This window comes from Halichoerus grypus, chromosome 3 (genome assembly GCF_964656455.1).
Source record: "Halichoerus grypus chromosome 3, mHalGry1.hap1.1, whole genome shotgun sequence".
NCBI lineage: Eukaryota > Metazoa > Chordata > Mammalia > Carnivora > Phocidae > Halichoerus > Halichoerus grypus.
In genome coordinates, this window is record NC_135714.1 from 190,889,312 (window position 1) to 190,905,853 (window position 16,542).

At 38.7% G+C, this 16,542-nt stretch overlaps 1 long non-coding RNA gene across 1 annotated transcript in view; it reads left to right on the forward strand.

Moving 5' to 3' along the window:
* The window catches only part of LOC118548531 (uncharacterized), a 130,215-nt gene extending 114,064 nt beyond the window's left edge, over positions 1-16,151 (forward strand). The window contains exons 3-4 of the long non-coding RNA XR_013446208.1: positions 8,707-8,841; positions 15,884-16,151. This is a non-coding gene — a long non-coding RNA (uncharacterized LOC118548531). The remainder of the gene's footprint in view (positions 1-8,706; positions 8,842-15,883) is intronic.
* The last annotated feature ends 391 nt before the right edge of the window (positions 16,152-16,542 follow it).

Here is a 16,542-nt window from a genome sequence, read left to right on the forward strand (position 1 = left end):
TAAATTAACCAATCTTTTGAATTTTTGTTAAATGTATTTAAGCTGATTTTTCTTTCTGCATTATCCACTTTGTATGACATGTCACTCACTCACATCTAAGAAATATGTGATACTGTATAGGCTGCCAAGTGGATAAGCTGCTCTGGGTCTCTGTTTGCCCAATATTCACTTACAATTTTTTAGTGCCTGCACTTCATCTTGATATGGCTTAGTACCCATGTGACAACAAAAGTCAAGCTGTTTATTTCCTTGCCCTGATGTCACTTTGTCCCATGCTGAAAATGGACCTAAGTCTAAAAATTCACTAACAAAAGTGACTATGATAGTTTATCCTATAATCTTTCCATTTTTCTTCCCTTACAAATTGGCAAAGAATCTCATCAGTCAAAGCCTAGCAAAGAAAATTCTCCAATTCTTTTAAACTGTTTAACAAGGGCTGTGTAATTTTTAATCTTATCCATGGGGAGCAATGCTAAAAGGGATCAAGAGATCCTCTCCCTGAAGGAAAGTGATAGCAAATGAACCTAAAAAGTCGTCTCTGGTTTGGTATTAATCATTCGCTTGATTATCCCCATCTTGGGTGCTCTTGGAATTCTTCAGAGACAGGACCACAATGCCAAAGAATATAGAAGACGTCCTTTGTTCCTTGAATTAGGGGCTCCTCCACTGTCTGTCTCTCCCGCTCATTTGTTACATATAACAATCTGGAAGTGAATGTGCTTAATAGGCTCTGTCTGAGAAGAGCTTCATTTCTTTCTTGTGAAGGAAGCGATCGCCTTGGAATTGTCTCCTCATGCACTCTACCTTTTGACAGCACTGAGCCTTTATTTATGAAAGAAGTTTAATTAATGCCCTTGGATAAACTGTTAACCTTTGAAATGGTTTCCTGATGCATGGAGGCCCTTTCTCTTCTGCCAGGAATTGATTTGGGAAATGGCCCTGCCTCATCGTGACTTATGATTCAGAGAAAAGAAGAGACCATGCAAAGTGCAGCAAGGCGGGGATGCGAGCCCTGCCAAGTGTGGTGATGAAGGGTTTACATCAGTATCTGGAAAATATAGATCATTGAAAATGTGTGGAATCAACTTCAAAGAAAGATGATAGTTTTACAAAGAGACGATAATATGCCATTGAGACAAAACTGTGACACTGAAAATATAAGGCAGTTTTCTGCCTTATAAAGCAAGGTTCTCAAATTTCTAGTAAAATCATAAGAATTTTTTTTTTTTTAAAAGAATGGCACAGACAATGGATACACAGAACGGGAAAGAAAAGACACAACTTCCAGGCTAGTAAATTTTATTGTATTTTCCTGGCATGGCTCCCAGAGACCTTTGCAAAGAAAAGGATGCCAAAGAGTTATTCTTTGGAGGATTTACTTTTATTAATATAGTTATTGTTCAATGTACAAACAGTTGTTTAACAGGACAGACGTTTTTTTAATTAAGTGTTATTTTAGGAAAGTAATTTTTCCAAAGCAGAAGCAATATTTTGGGGCAAAGTGTGTGAGGAGTATCCTAGAAGTTTCCTCATGTTTGTGCTTATCTATTCCGCTAGTAACTCTTGGTAAAATTAAATTACTGTAGCCCCCCATCTGTTTCCGTGGTACTGAAGTCAATGGAGACTTTACTTTTGTCATTCCAATTAGGCCCTTCAGAAGAAGACCATATTGGTTTGTTTGCACAGAAATTACAGAAAATACAATCTGCCACTGCGGAAAATAAATAAAACTATGTTCTCAGTTATGTTATTGCCACTTCAGATTTTAGACCTTCTCTTATAAAATGTATTTGTCTTCTGTACTAGGGATACAGAGTGCTTATCAAATTAACAAGGGCCAAGCAATAAAGGTCTGAGTAGAATAACCATTCGGAGTCCACTGGACTACAAAATAATTCCATTTTTCTCAATCAGATTTGTGAGTGTTAGGCTGCATGTTGCTTGATGAGCAACACCACCCCACCAGGTTTCCCCCTACAACCCTGGAATTTTCCAATTATGAGAGAGGAGTGTGCTTGAGGCTACGTTATCTACCCTCATAGTCTTCGCAAGCATGGCACATTCTGTGGAGAATGCTGAGAACTGGCTAGAAGTGAAAGAACCTTCTTCTGGCCAGGCTAGTGCCTCCCAGCTGCATCACTGCTCACTAATCAGAGCCACAGCCGAGCCTTCTGGTGATCCAGCCCCTCCTCCACGGCCAGGACCACTCAGCCGCTGCAGCTCTAACATGCGCTCTCTGGGAAGCTCTGTGCAGATGAATGCCACCCAAGAGACGTGGCCTGGCCTTCTACAGGTTGTAGAAGAAGGAAGAAAAGATAGGATAAGTCATGAGTCATGAGGTCCTCCAAAGTGATATGGAACAAAGAATGTTCAGGAGTTTTTCTGATGGGGGAGGGAGGTGTGGGGGGGGGGGGAGAGGAACCAATTTCCTGAAGGCATCTTCTTATTTTAAAATTCCTTCCACATTTTATCACCATTGTTCAGGATCTTAGGATGACAGAGTGTCATACAATCCAATTTCGATTTTGCTCATGGGAAAAATTAAGGCCTAGAGAGCCAAAATAATTTTCCCAGCGGTGCACACCTTTTTAGGAAACAGCACAGTCTCTACAAGCATCTGATTCTCCAGATTCTTAGTCTGAAGATTTTACCAGTAGGTAAAGGGAATACAATTCTGATGTATAACTAAAACCAAACAAAATAGCCAGAAAAGTAATCTTATCCTTTGCATGGTAAGAGATGGTGATAGAAAGCGTTTGCATCTGTCCAGCATGTACTAAACATTGAACAAGGGTACCACCATGATTGATGCCATCTCTACAAATCCTGCTGCTTCCCCAGAGTCTTTAGAAGAGTGGGAGGGCCAGAGAAGTCTAAATATTTTCTCTTCCCTAAATCTGACAATAAGACCAGGATTAAGTTCTCCAAGATCTGAATTCCACATTTATCATTATTCATTGACCTATAATGAAAAGTGTTCACAGAAAGTATTCCAAGAGACAGCAAACATCATGTTCTGTTATCTCTGAACACTGTCTAACACTGGGCTTCTGGACCAATTTTCATAATCTTTCTTTACCATCTTCACTGTGAATTCTCAAGGTCAGTGGTTCTTGAACTTCAGAGTACCTCAGATTGCTGATCCCATTGCCAGAGCTTCTGATTCAGTGGTAGGTCCGGAGTAGGCCCATGAATGTGCATTTCTAATAACACACATACAGTGCTGATGCTTTTGATCAGGGCACCACATTAGGAGAACCACCACAGTAAAGAAACATGAACATAAGTTATAACAAAAATATTAAGAACCAAAGTCTTTTACGTAGATTCTATAAATGACGGAAACACACATATTAAATTAACAATACTTTATGAAGAAGAGATTGAATTTGATTCTAGTGGGAAGAGATTTTATTTGTATTGCTTGAATTTGGTCAAAAGAGAATAGATTTATATAATATTTGTACAATTAAAAATAAATTATGTTTTTAAAATATGAATAAATAATGTTTAGTTTATGGTTAATGGATTATTAAATTTCTCTAATGTTGTGAGATGAATATCCTAATTTATGTTTTTCTAGAAAATCATCCAGCCTCACCCCTCAGGAGGCTGGATGCTCTTTTGTAGATAATTTAAACAGAATCTCTGGACTTGGGGGACACAAAACATAGTAGAGAACTGGGGTGAACAAGATAAAATAGGGAAACAAGTGAAATGCAAATGGAGAACTATGGGATTCTCAACTCTTTTCTCTGGACTGACTTCAGAATGCTTACAGCCAAGTTTGTCCATCTCACGCACCCTGCTCACCCTACCTCGCTGTGGTGGGAGGTAGAGAAAGACTTCTCAAAAGATTCCTCTCTGAAAGGCCTCTAGATACTAACATTCGGACATTCCTAGGGAAAAGCGAAATTGAACCCAACTGTGCTATAGTGATGCCAACAACCGACAAGACCTCTCCTCATAAACAGAGCTTCGCAACAGTTTTATCAAGACTTGCTCTTAAAAAATAAGTTTATGGCCCCAAATCACAAAACATTGAAAGAAAATGTGGAATTCGAGAGATACAAAAGCAAAAGAAATCAAATATACATACACAGAGCCACATGAACGCACACAAAAGGGAAGTAAACCCCGTAGTCAGCATCCTCAAAGAGATTAGAGAAGACAGTGCTGCCATTAAATTACAAAATCTAATGCTTTCAAATACAGAGAGATCAAGAAATAGTACTTGAAAATTGATACATAAAAATTAATAAGCAGAAGATCTCAGAAGATAAAGAAAAGGATAGGTCTAAGAATATACAATAAAAAGATAAAATGATAAAAGGAAATTGAGAAAGAATTTAGGATATTGGAGATTTAATCTGAAAAACAGGTATGCCAGAGACAGAAAACAGAGAAAATGGAGAAGAAAACTGTATATTAAAAAAAATTATAAAAGTATGTGCTAATTTTCTAGGACACTAATTCGTTCATCAATGACCAATATTCTGTTGATATAGCCCAAATTGTGAAATAATTCATATAGTGCTTCTTATAATGGGATGAAAATAATATCAGCAGTTAAAAAGCCAAGTCCGAGCCTAATGAGCATCTTATTTAGAGATAAGGAGGGTACCACCAGTGGGATAACTAAAGGAATTGAATGTTATGAGAGATGGAGCAGAGAGAAGACAGACATATCCTGTTGTGCGCCATTTTGTTTTTTTACTATTTAAGTTTTTACTGTATGCATGTACTACTTAAACAGAAATAAACATTTATTTTACAAGAAAATTAGTAAAAACACTTTTAAGAAACACATAAAAGAACATCTAATATTTGGGTATTCATAACTGATAAGAAAAAATTTTGACAGTTTGTGTCTCTCATTTCAATCCCTTTTCTCACATCATTGATGACTGCCTCTTTCCCCCTGCCCTTCTTCCTGCCACAGTGGGAGATTAGGGAATCCTGTGCAGATTTGAAAGATAGAGGCTCCAGCTTTGGGAAATCAGGCACAAGAGGAGAACTACCCAAAGCAAGCAACTCCCATGCTCACATAGAAGAGGAGTGGTTTCTTTTATTCATTAGGCAATAAAATTTACAGAATACATTGGTAATTGTGGTTACATTGAAAATCTATTTTATGGAATGATTGTAATCTTAAATCAGTGGGGGGCCTGTGTGGCTCAGTCAGTTAAGCGACCGACCTCTTGATTTCCGCTCAGGTCAGGATCTCAGAGTCCTGGGTCCGGCTCCTCGCTCAGTGGGAAGTCGGCTTGAGGATTCTCTCTCTCCCTCTGCCCCTCCCCGCACTCATGCATGTGTGTGATTTCTCTCCCTTTAAAATGAATAAATCTTTCTAAAAAATCTTAACTCAGCAAATATTCACATGAACATGAAAAGTATTTAACAAATACTGCATCATGCTATTTAGTAGACAGAGTATTGCAAGGAATCAAGAAAGGGCACAGATAGTTTTGAAGGTAGACAAACCTGAATTTCAGTGCTCTTTCTACCAATTACCAGTGATGGGACCTTGTAAATACCTTTTTTTTTTGAAGGAGGGGTGGATAGGGGCAGAGGGTGAGAGAAAATCTTAATCAGGCTCCATGTCTAGCGCAGAGCCCAACTCGGGACTGGATCTCACGACCCTGAGATCATGACCTGAGCCAAAATCAAGAGTCAGACACTCAACTAACTGAGCCACCCAGGTATCCCAAGGACCTTGTAAGTGCTTTTTAACCTCTCTACACCTCATCTATAAAATGAGGGCAATAACAGTGGCCACCTGCTATGGTTGTCGAGTGAAATTCTTAGCTCTGCATGTGAAATTCTTAGTTTAGTGCTTAATGCTACATGGAAAGTAGTAAACAAACTTTAATCATAAAATTAAGCAGCAATGGCCATTATTACTAAAAAAAAGTACGCTAGTAATAATGTGCAGAAAATTTACAATTATAAGGGAAATGGTCCCAAAATCTAATTTTAGTCTTTGTGATAGTTTTGCCTCCCTAAAAAAATGCTTGCTCTAAAACGATCATTAGAATTGACTACTTCATCTTTAAGATCTTTAGTTTTAGTATTCTCCATTGGAGTGACAGCACCAGAGGAGAGATTAGAAAAAAAAAAAATGGGAAGACATTTTCAAAATTTAGACTTCATAAGTCTTATTAGTCAGGAGTTATGTGTATTGCCTCATTCTAAATGAATTAAACAACTACAGAAGAAAGTTTCCTTGAATCATACACAGTGGGCAGGACTGTGGTTCTAAGAACATTTGGCAGCTGGTGAGTTATATCTGAACTCTTACTTCTCTGGTGTAGCTGCTGAATAATAGAGTCCTAGAAGACAGACATTAGGGGTAAAACTTTGGGGTCTCAGTAAAAATAAGATTTTGTGCTTCCCTAAGTGTTCCCAGGTCTTATTTCTACTAAGAAGAAGAGATGGGGTGTTTTGGATAGGTAGCTGGAAACTCCAGGCTTGATCCTTTCTGCTGAATCTGCGAATCCTGTGCATTCTGACCTTTAGGCAGTGGTGCCAGGCTCATCCATTTGCAAAGGTGTACACTGAGTAATAGGACCCGGAGCTGTCCCTTGGGCTCTCTGCATAGGAAGAGAGTCTTTCATTGTGACTGTATCATTTGTTAGTAATACAGGCTCGCTTCAATATGAGCAAAAATTTCATTATAAAAATCAAAAAGTGAATGACTTGCAAGACACAGTGGACATAACTATTATGCCCTTTTTAACTGACAGGTGGAATGAAGCAAAGAAAGATGAAGTGCAGTCCCATAGGCCATGCCTATGGCAGAAACATACTCAAAAGTTGTGATCTTGAACTCCCTGTTCACATTCACCTTCTCCAGAACCCCGTATCCTTGGGCCTTGGCATAATGTTGTGCTAATTTGCCTCTTCTGAGAAGGAATTTCTCCAAAGATGGGAGAAGTAGAGTCCTCAGGGGATGCTCTCTTCCAAAAATCATGCAAAGTAGAATAAGAGAAATATCTATGAAAGCCGGAAAGGAAATGAAGCATGATTAATTAAGCATGTCACCTAACCAAGGGAGTGTGTAGTGACTGTTCATGTATTAACCACTGTAGCCAATTTGGGAAACTTCAAAATTTACTCAAAGAGCTACAGTGCAGCAGTAAGAATTACCTCTTGTGAGATGATTGTGGTGAATTAAAGACAGGTATAATCCCACCACACTAGAAAATAATTTAGATTTCTATCTAACATCCTGCCCTTGCAGAAAACCTATAAATGCTTTTCAAAAGTATAATTTAAATAAACATGGAAAATGAACACTTTCTCTGAAAAGCATAATGTTTATAGGTTCTAAAGATATTTCTATGGTCTTACCATTAGAACATTGTTCAGATGACAAGTTTATCTGTATGTGTATATATATATTTATAATGATTATATACAATTACATGTATGTTATATATAAAATATATATATAGGATTCTCTGTCTAGATGCACTGAAATTAGAGACAGAACTGCATCTCCACAAAATAGTAGCCACTTTTCTCTGTATAAAACTGGCATATTTCTATGGATAGTTTTTCATCTGTGAGATATTTGATCCCATCTGTCAGAATTCTACCTAATAGAATTTGCCCAGGACACCCACTTCCCAACACACTAAGATCTACAGTAATGGCCTTTATCTCTACAACTAATTCTACATTTCCTTCTTACGGTCCTTCGCCTAAATATTGTATAGAATAAGGAATTGTTGACAACAACAGGCTAAGAGGAGTCATTTTAAGGTCAAGTAAGAAAGGTATTATTGAACTATTATGATACACTTTGCCTAAAACCTATTTAGGAGCTGCTCAATAGTGTTTATTCAGCCTTAGACTTAATAAACTATAATAGGAAATATCTCAGAGAAAGAAGATGCAAGAAGGACCAAATGACAGGGCATCAGATGGCCTCATATTTGCCCCCATCATTGGGGAAGCAACGATAATGACTGGGAGATCCACAGATGGTCAACCAGCTAATGATTTTAGAAATCTCCGTACAAGAACAAGAATGCATCTCAAAAAATCTATATACATAGAACCTCTTCCAAAGCATTTGCCCTTTTGCTCCAGAGGACCAAATTATGGTCAGATCCCACAAATACCACAAAAGTTCCTAAAAAATAAAACTCAAGAACAACCTTGAAAGATAACATCTAAAAAGAGCATGATTCCACCTTGCTATCATTTATCCTGGGCTCCTATTCTTTCCTGTGCCCACTCTGACATTTTACTTCCTTCTCTGTTTGTGCCCCTCATCCCCTAAGCACATCACACTTCTCTCTCAGATTCCCTGATTCTGTCTTATTTCCCTGGGGGGGTGGGGAGGAGTGGTAAAAAGAAGTGAAAGATGGAATGTGAGCAGGACAAACATATGGCAAGATACAGAAGAGTAGCCACCTCTAATTTAATCTTATTTATACTGAAATGCTCAACCATACATGCAACTATGAATTTCCATTTTACTTATGTTCCAGGGAAACAGAATCATCTTGACCTTCAGAAGTCAGTGGGTGATGTTGATCTCAGTTGCTGTGGGCTCATCCCATCCAAAAACCTCTTAATTTTACTTGTGAAATGGATAATATGTACCATCATATTTTATAAAATGTTAATGTTTGGATAAAGCCACACTCTGTGGATGGTTTATGTTCTGCGATCTTCTGGTCCCATGACAAATAGGTTTCCCAGGATGCTTCAGCTTTGAGTGTGTGGACTCCCTTGACTATGGATCTTCTCCCATGGCATGCTGACGTACTCTCTTTTCCTGAAATATGTACTTGAAGTGTATGATTCTCCGAATTCTAGCTCCAAGTGGTAAGCAAAGGGAATTTTGTATGAATACACGCTTTGAAATTAGGCGCTCTATTATTACAGGGTCTCCAGAGATTTACTTGTGAATAACAGTTAACTGTGAAGTAAGGTTAGAAAGGTAAGGTGGATTGTTGGAAAAAGATTTATGATTTTATTAGTTTGTCTCTAGTTATGTATTTTTGAAGTGTCCAAATAACATTACTCTCATGACTTTAAAAACTAGTGAGTGGTAAATAATATATTAGGAGCATTTGATAAATTAAAAAGATTCAAGTAGATAATAATTCTCTAAAAGCTCAATTGAATGCCTCTAGAGCATTTACTGTTGGATTAATCAGACAGTTTTAATCAGTATACTCAATATACGTTGTTTATTAACACATACTTCTTCAGGATTAACATCCACACTTCACAATTCACACATACAACATCAGCATTTGCAATCTTTCTGATTAATTTTGTGTGTAACCTTTCCTTATAGCCTACTGTCTCATGTGAAAGTGCTCCCTCTGTCATTAACAGGAGTTAGGCAGAGATTAGAAATGAGAAAGAAATAGGGAGCAGCCTGCATATCCTTTTCCTTCAGCTTTTAACACATTTTATTAAAATTATAAATTTACATCCTCTGCATTATCAAAGCATAAATTACAAATTTATATATCTCTTTCCTCACAGCACATTGCATGATGAACTCCTCCAAGGCAGGTACTGTTTCTTAGCTGACATAGAAACTAGTACAGTGTCCACATAGCAAGAGAGCAATATGCTTTTGTTGAACAAACAAACTGATGGTAAAAGGTTACATGTCAATATTCGCAAGTAGAAGTGGTCCAGTATATAACAAACACTGTTCAACCAAATTGGTTGTTCATAATGGCTAAATTACACTCACGAAAACATTGAAGAGCCCTTTCTTCACATGAGGACTAAAACTTAAAAAAAAAGAAGATTGTAAATGACGGGGGATTAAGGAACATCCATATGGCATTTAAAGAAGCTTATGGACCTGACACTAGGCAACAACTACAATGTTAGAAGAAGAAAACAGGCATGACATTTTCTTTTTTTTTTTTTTTAAGATTTTATTAATTTATTTGACAGAGAGAAACACAGCGAGAGAGGGAACACAAGCAGGGGGAGTGGGAGAGGGAGAAGCAGACCCCCCGCAGAGCAGGGAGCCCGATGCGGGGCTCGATCCCAGGACCCTGGGATCATGACCTGAGCCGAAGGCAGACGCTTAACGACTGAGCCACCCAGGCGCCCAGGCATGACATTTTCAAAAAGTTTTTATTTTTTCATTTTTATTATCTCTATTTTATTCTATTATTTTTTTTAAGTAGGCTCCATGCCCAACATGGGGCTCGAACTCATAATCCTGAGATGAAGAGTCGCATACTCTACCGACTGAGCCAGCCGGGCACCCCCAAAAAGTTTTTAAATAAGTAAAATGTCTATCAAGAGAATTTAAAATTTTGTGTTTTAAATTTTTCTTATTTTAGATATCAATTAATAATTATTTTCAGGTTTTAATAAAAGATGCCATCATTTTCCTTTTGCTAAATGATCAAAATGTTTCAACTTTAAAATTTGGACTTCATTGGTTTACGTTTGCTTCACTGCACAGAAGTGAAGATGAAAGAATTATAGAGCAAATTTTTCAGAAAGACAGCTACACACTACATTTAAGAGATTTTACACCATAGTAGAGCATTCAGCATGAACATTTTTCTCTTCCCATCATACGTCAAAGTGATCCTTTTTTCCAGTTCTGCATTAGTAGGGCCTGCAAGACCAGCTGTGTCTCTGTGTGCATTCAGGAGCCGGGGGAGGCCAGAGGAGTGCTCAAAGCAAATTACCAGCCAGACCCTGACTAAATTGCATTTAATATAAATCCTACTAATTCATCCCTGCCCGGAAGCTCACGCAAAAGTTGTCACCAGCGTCCAGATTGTTTCTCAATGGTCTTGTGTACAAAAGAGCAGAAAAATGGCCCATTTTTATGTCACAGAAACAATTTTAAGCAGAGACTTGTAGTGTTGCAACAAAATATCCAAAACCAAATTGAGTTATATACATGGTTGTAAAACAGCAGTACTTTCAGGTCGAACTCTGCAGGCCAGGAGAACTCAGTGATTAATTTAGCAACCATGACGCAATATGGTAGAGATATGAATGAAGAGTAGCACAGAACATTCAAGAACATCCTTGCATATAAGCGAGTCAACAGAGAGGACCAGAATCACCAGACTTCCCCTAGCTGTATGAGCTTTGGGTTACACCAAAACTTCAAAGAGATGGTAGAGAACAAGTAGAAGCTCATTCATAGATCCGTCCGTCTATGTGTGCTTTTGTCTATACATCTGCATGACATTAAGCATGTACTCCCTAAGTATCAAACACCAGGAAGCAGATTTTTTTTATTATTATTTTTTTCACTCACCTATTTTCAGTGCTGAAAATAGCTCCTGGCACATAGAAGGTGTTGAATAAATATGCACTGGATGAACGAACGGATAAATGAACGAGTGAATTATATAGGCAATTTTATTTTTATTTGTCTCCACCCCATTAAACCCGTTCAATACTTGCAGCCTAACCCCTGGCCCTTGAGTGACAAGGAAGGCATTTCTAGACTCTTTTGGCCTCGTCTCGATAATAGAAAGGCCTGTGGTAACTTTACCAAATACGATCTCAAGCAATGTAAATTTCCTTTCCCAGATAATAGTAACAAGCTCTGCCTTGATTTCAAGTTAAATCTCAGCCTGCCTTTAGCTGAGACCTGTAGCAGGCAGTGGGGAAGAGGTTGCCTTCCTGCTTCCACCAGCTAAGGCTGGAGGAGGTTGGATCTAAAAGTGACAGAAATATCCGTGCTCCTTACCTGACCATCACTGTCATAGGTGGGTGTCACACTTTCTAGGCCTTGCAGGCATTTTAAAGCTGGCTTTCTCGTGTAGGTGTTGATGTGAGTTTTTTGAGGTGTCCTTAGGAGGTCCCATCAATTGCCACTCCTGTGACATGGCAGCATCTCTCCTTGAGCCTGTGGCTTTCAGTCCCACTTCAGCTTCTGTCCCCGGTGGGGACACCTTTCAGCTAGTTACCACCTGGGTCCTCTTACCCGGGAAGGAAAACCCCTTGGGCAAGATTCATTTTACAATGTCATCAAGATTGGAGCACCTAGGTGGCTCAGTTGGTTAAGCATTCGACTCGACTCTTGATTTCAGCTCAGGTCGTGATCGCAGGGTCATGGGATCGAGCCCTGCCTCAGGCTCTGCACTGGGCATGGAGTTTGCTTGGGATTCTCTTTGTCTGCCCAACCCCCACCGCTCACACATGCTCTCTCTCTGAAAAAAATGTCATCAGTCTGATGCTTTCTGACACAGCACTCACACCCTATTGACGTGTGTTCCAGAGGAATGCATTTTCTTCTCAACTACAGCATTCTCCCCTTCCACACAAATCACTTTAGCTTTCTTAAGCATTACTGTGGCACCCATGCCCTGTGGTCCTTTAACTGTGAACTCGCCAAGTCATCCATTGCAATAGCCCCTAACAGCCTTAGATGAAGGGGATATACCCCTTAAGGGCACTGTGGTCCTTAATGCCATTTCTTTCTTTCTTTTTTTTTTTAAGATTTTATTTATTTATTTTAGAAAGAGAGAGTTCAGTGGGGAGGGGCAGAGGGGGAGAGAAACCCAAGCAGACTCCGTGCTGAGTGCCCCACTTGGGGCTTGATCCCACAACCCTGAGATCACGACCCCCAGCCGAAACCAAGATGCTCAACCCACAGCGCCATCCAGGCACCCCACCCTTCATGCCATTTCTACATAGAAATTGTTCTCACAAGATCCTTTCCCGATCTCACTTAACCCTTACTTTTGATCTTGGTGAAGGGCCCCTGTAAAGAGACCCAAAATCATGTAACCAGTTCCCAAATAAACCATTCAAACTTGAATTAGTAATTTTCATCTTGGTAGTCTATGGCAAATTTTATTTTGGTTCTTGTTATTGATTGTGCCTGAGTCTCTAGGTGGAAACATCCAGTTTAACAGCCTGCTACATATATGTGCAAATATACAGTCAGGAATGGCAGATGGGCTTTAATCTGGCCTGAGGAGCACTGGCCTGAGGAGATCCAGGCTCAGGGGTACCAATGTCTTTGTTGATTAGTGATCAACGACCCTCCAGCCTTAGGGGCTGGACATATTCCCTCCACCCTTAAATTGCTGGTTGAGACCTTCCTTAAAGCTAGAACTCCCCAAAACTAAGGTGATAGATAGCATCCCCCTAACTGCATCCTGACCCCTGTCTACTGACTTCCTACCTCCATGTCCTCTTTAACTGATTGGACCCCTGGGAGAGCAACCCTACCCAGACGGTCGCCAGGGTCACCACTGTTTCCCAGGCACTCTTCTATAAAACTCCAGCCTTCCCCTGCAGAGACCAGCTCTCCACAAGGAGAATTCCATTAGCCTGAACCTGTCTGTATCTTTTATTCCCTCCCGTTCTGTTGAGGCCCCAGCAGCGTCTCACAATTGAGGAGAAACAGTACTTATACACGTGAAACAATGAGAACGTAAATCAAGCATTATATAATAAATGATCAATTAACTACAACCAAGGGTTAGTTCATACTATGGCCTACATTTGTCACAGGAAAATATTAAAAGGAAAATATTTCATTGCATCATTATTTACAATAACCAAGACTCGAAACAAAATTATGTGTGTGTACATATGTATGTGTGTATGTATATATGCATATATATTCAACCATAAAAAAGAAGGAAATCTTGCCATTATAATGACACGGATGGACCTTGAAGGCATTATGCTAAGTGAAATAAGACAGAGAGAGAGAAATACTTCATGATCTCACTTATATGTGAAATCTGGAAAAAAAAAAAAAAAAGGCAAAACACATGGAAGAAAAGATCAGATTTGTGGTTACCAGAGGCAGGGAGTGGGGGAAATGGCGGAAGGTGGTTAAAAAGTACAAACTCCCAGTTATGAGATAAATAAGTCCTGGAAATGTAATGTACAACATGGTGATTGTAGTCAACATAGCTGTATGGCGTATTTGAAAGTCTCTAAGAGAATAAATCCTAGAAGTTTTCATCGTAAGGAAAAAAACTTTTTTTTTTAATTTATATGAGATAATGGATGCTAACTTATTGTGATAATCATTTCTTCTTTTTTTAAGATTTATTTTTTTTTATTTTGGGGGAGGGAAGGGGCAGAGCGAGAGAGTGAGAAAGAGAGAATCCCGAGCAGAATCCCCACTGAGCATGAAACTCAATGTGGGGCTTGATCTCCCAACCTTGAGAACATGACCTGAGCTGAAATCAAGAGTCAGATGCTTAACTGACTGAGCCACCCAGGTGCCCCTATGGTAAACACTTCATGATATATATAAGTCAAGTCATAAAGGTGTATACCTTAACCATATATGGTGCTGTATATCAATTATATCTCAATGAGACTGAAAAAAAAAAAGTAAAACAAAGAAGAGGTATAAATCATAGACCAAAAACTCAAAATTTCTCTAATGTAGACAAATTGTTATCTCAAGAGAATCGATAGAAATACTATTAAAAATAATATCAGATACAAAAAAAAGGAACATATTACATGTCAAGAATTCATTGCCTAACTCTTCATGATATACACTAGTCACTGTTCAGGATTTCTAGTTGGGATGATGCACAATGGTTCCTCTTCTCTAGCATGTATAAAATAATATTGCTTCTGACAAGGAACGTCTTTGGATTACCATTTAAATAATTTAGATTCTGGAAAATTTGTACATTATAATTCCTCCTCTCAAAATGCAAAATACCTTCCATTAGGCTTCATGATAAACATAATAAAACTTTTTTAAAAACCTAAAAGTAACATTATTCAAAACTCCCAGTTGAAGTTATTTGCAAGATGCACTTCCGTATGGCTCATTTAAGGCCTCTGTTGCCACTTGGTTGAGATGAATGAGCCCTGAGAACAGGAGTGAACTCATAGATTTGCTGCTATTATTCAACTGAAGACAGTTTCCCAGAAGGCTAGATTAACAGAGCACAACCTGTCAGGTTCTGCTTTGAAGGTTGAATCTTCACAGTGAAAAGAAACAAACATCAGAGGAATAAAATGCAAGACTAGTTTGCTCCAAATTGCAGACTCCAAAGATTACCATTCCTTTACGTTTAAAGTCTAACCTCTCTCCTCCTCTACTAATAGCAAAGCACTCTTTTAGAAAATTTTTCTAAAGGTCCCTTAGTAGTCACAGTTTTCTCCCCAAAATATCTTTGTCCTAACTATCTGACTGTGCCTTCTTTTTTTATGAACCTGAAAAGAAAATTTTCAGGACTTTATTCCTAAATATCTTCCAAAATACTTAGAGTTCCCAAAACTCAAGATGAAGTCTTGGCCTACCTCCAGCTGATCTAGTATCTTTCTTGAGACACTCTTCCCATAAGAGCAGCTTGGATAAAGGCTTGGAGAAGGTGTGCTCAATATCACTCTTCATATTTTAATCTCAGTTCTACTGATGATGAATTGGATGGTTGTTTCTTCCCTTAGGATTTACGTATTTTATATGCATTAAAAATATATGTGTAAAGATCCAACTTGTTGCATAGACTGGATCTGATTGCTCTGAAAATCTTCAAAATCAATGACCAGACAAGTCACTTACAACCATTTATAATCATTATGACAGGCCAAATCACAATCATCAGGGCTCTGGAGGTAATCAGATCAGCAAAGTTTCAATTTGACTAATTCACTAAAAATCATGCAACCATAATTTGGGCTCCTTTGGACATTTTTGTTCCAAACTAAACTTGAGAAAATAGGCAGGAAAAATAAAAATAAAAACAGTCTAACATGAAACATCCAAACTGAGTTCAACACAAGATTATTAGAGGCACCATAGAGTGGTAAAGCAAGGAAACCGCTTGGCAAAAGCCTGATTTTGACTCCTTGGCTCCATGACCTTGGGCAAGTTACTTAACCATTCTTGTGCCTCAGAATAATCTTCCCTCTTCTCTCCTAGGAGCTGGAAGAAGCCAATGAACTGGACATGATCTGGGCCACATCTTACCTGGTCCTGTGGGGGTGTTGGACTAGAATCATTGGGCACTTGTCACCAATATGTTTCATCTTTGGGGCCTCAGACTTACACAATGAGATGATTTAACATCCCATTTCATTGGACTATTATAATTATCTTGCATGTAATTATCTTGCATTCCTGTTACATTGTATCACCCATTACTTTTTCTAGTTATTACCTTCAGAAAAGATGTAAGAATCATAAAGGAATATCCATACACTACTTTCACCAATTGTAAACATTTTGCTGTGTCTACTTTCAGCCTCTCTCATATATATGTATGTGTGTGTGTGTGTATAAACATATATTTTACTGAATTATTTGAGACTAGGTTGCAGATATCATGACCCCAAATATGTCAGCATGTCTTCTAAGAACAGGATATTCTCTTTTTTGTTTTTTAAAAAATTTTATCCGTTTATTTGAGGGAGAGAGAGAGCGTGCGCAAGAGAGAGCACAAGCGGGGTGAAGAGCAGAGGGAGAAGCAGACTCCCTGCTGAGCAGGGAGCCTGATGTGGGACTTGATCCCAGGACTCCGGGATCATGACCTGAACTGAAGGCAGACGCTTAACTGACTGGGCCACCCAGGCGTCCCAAGG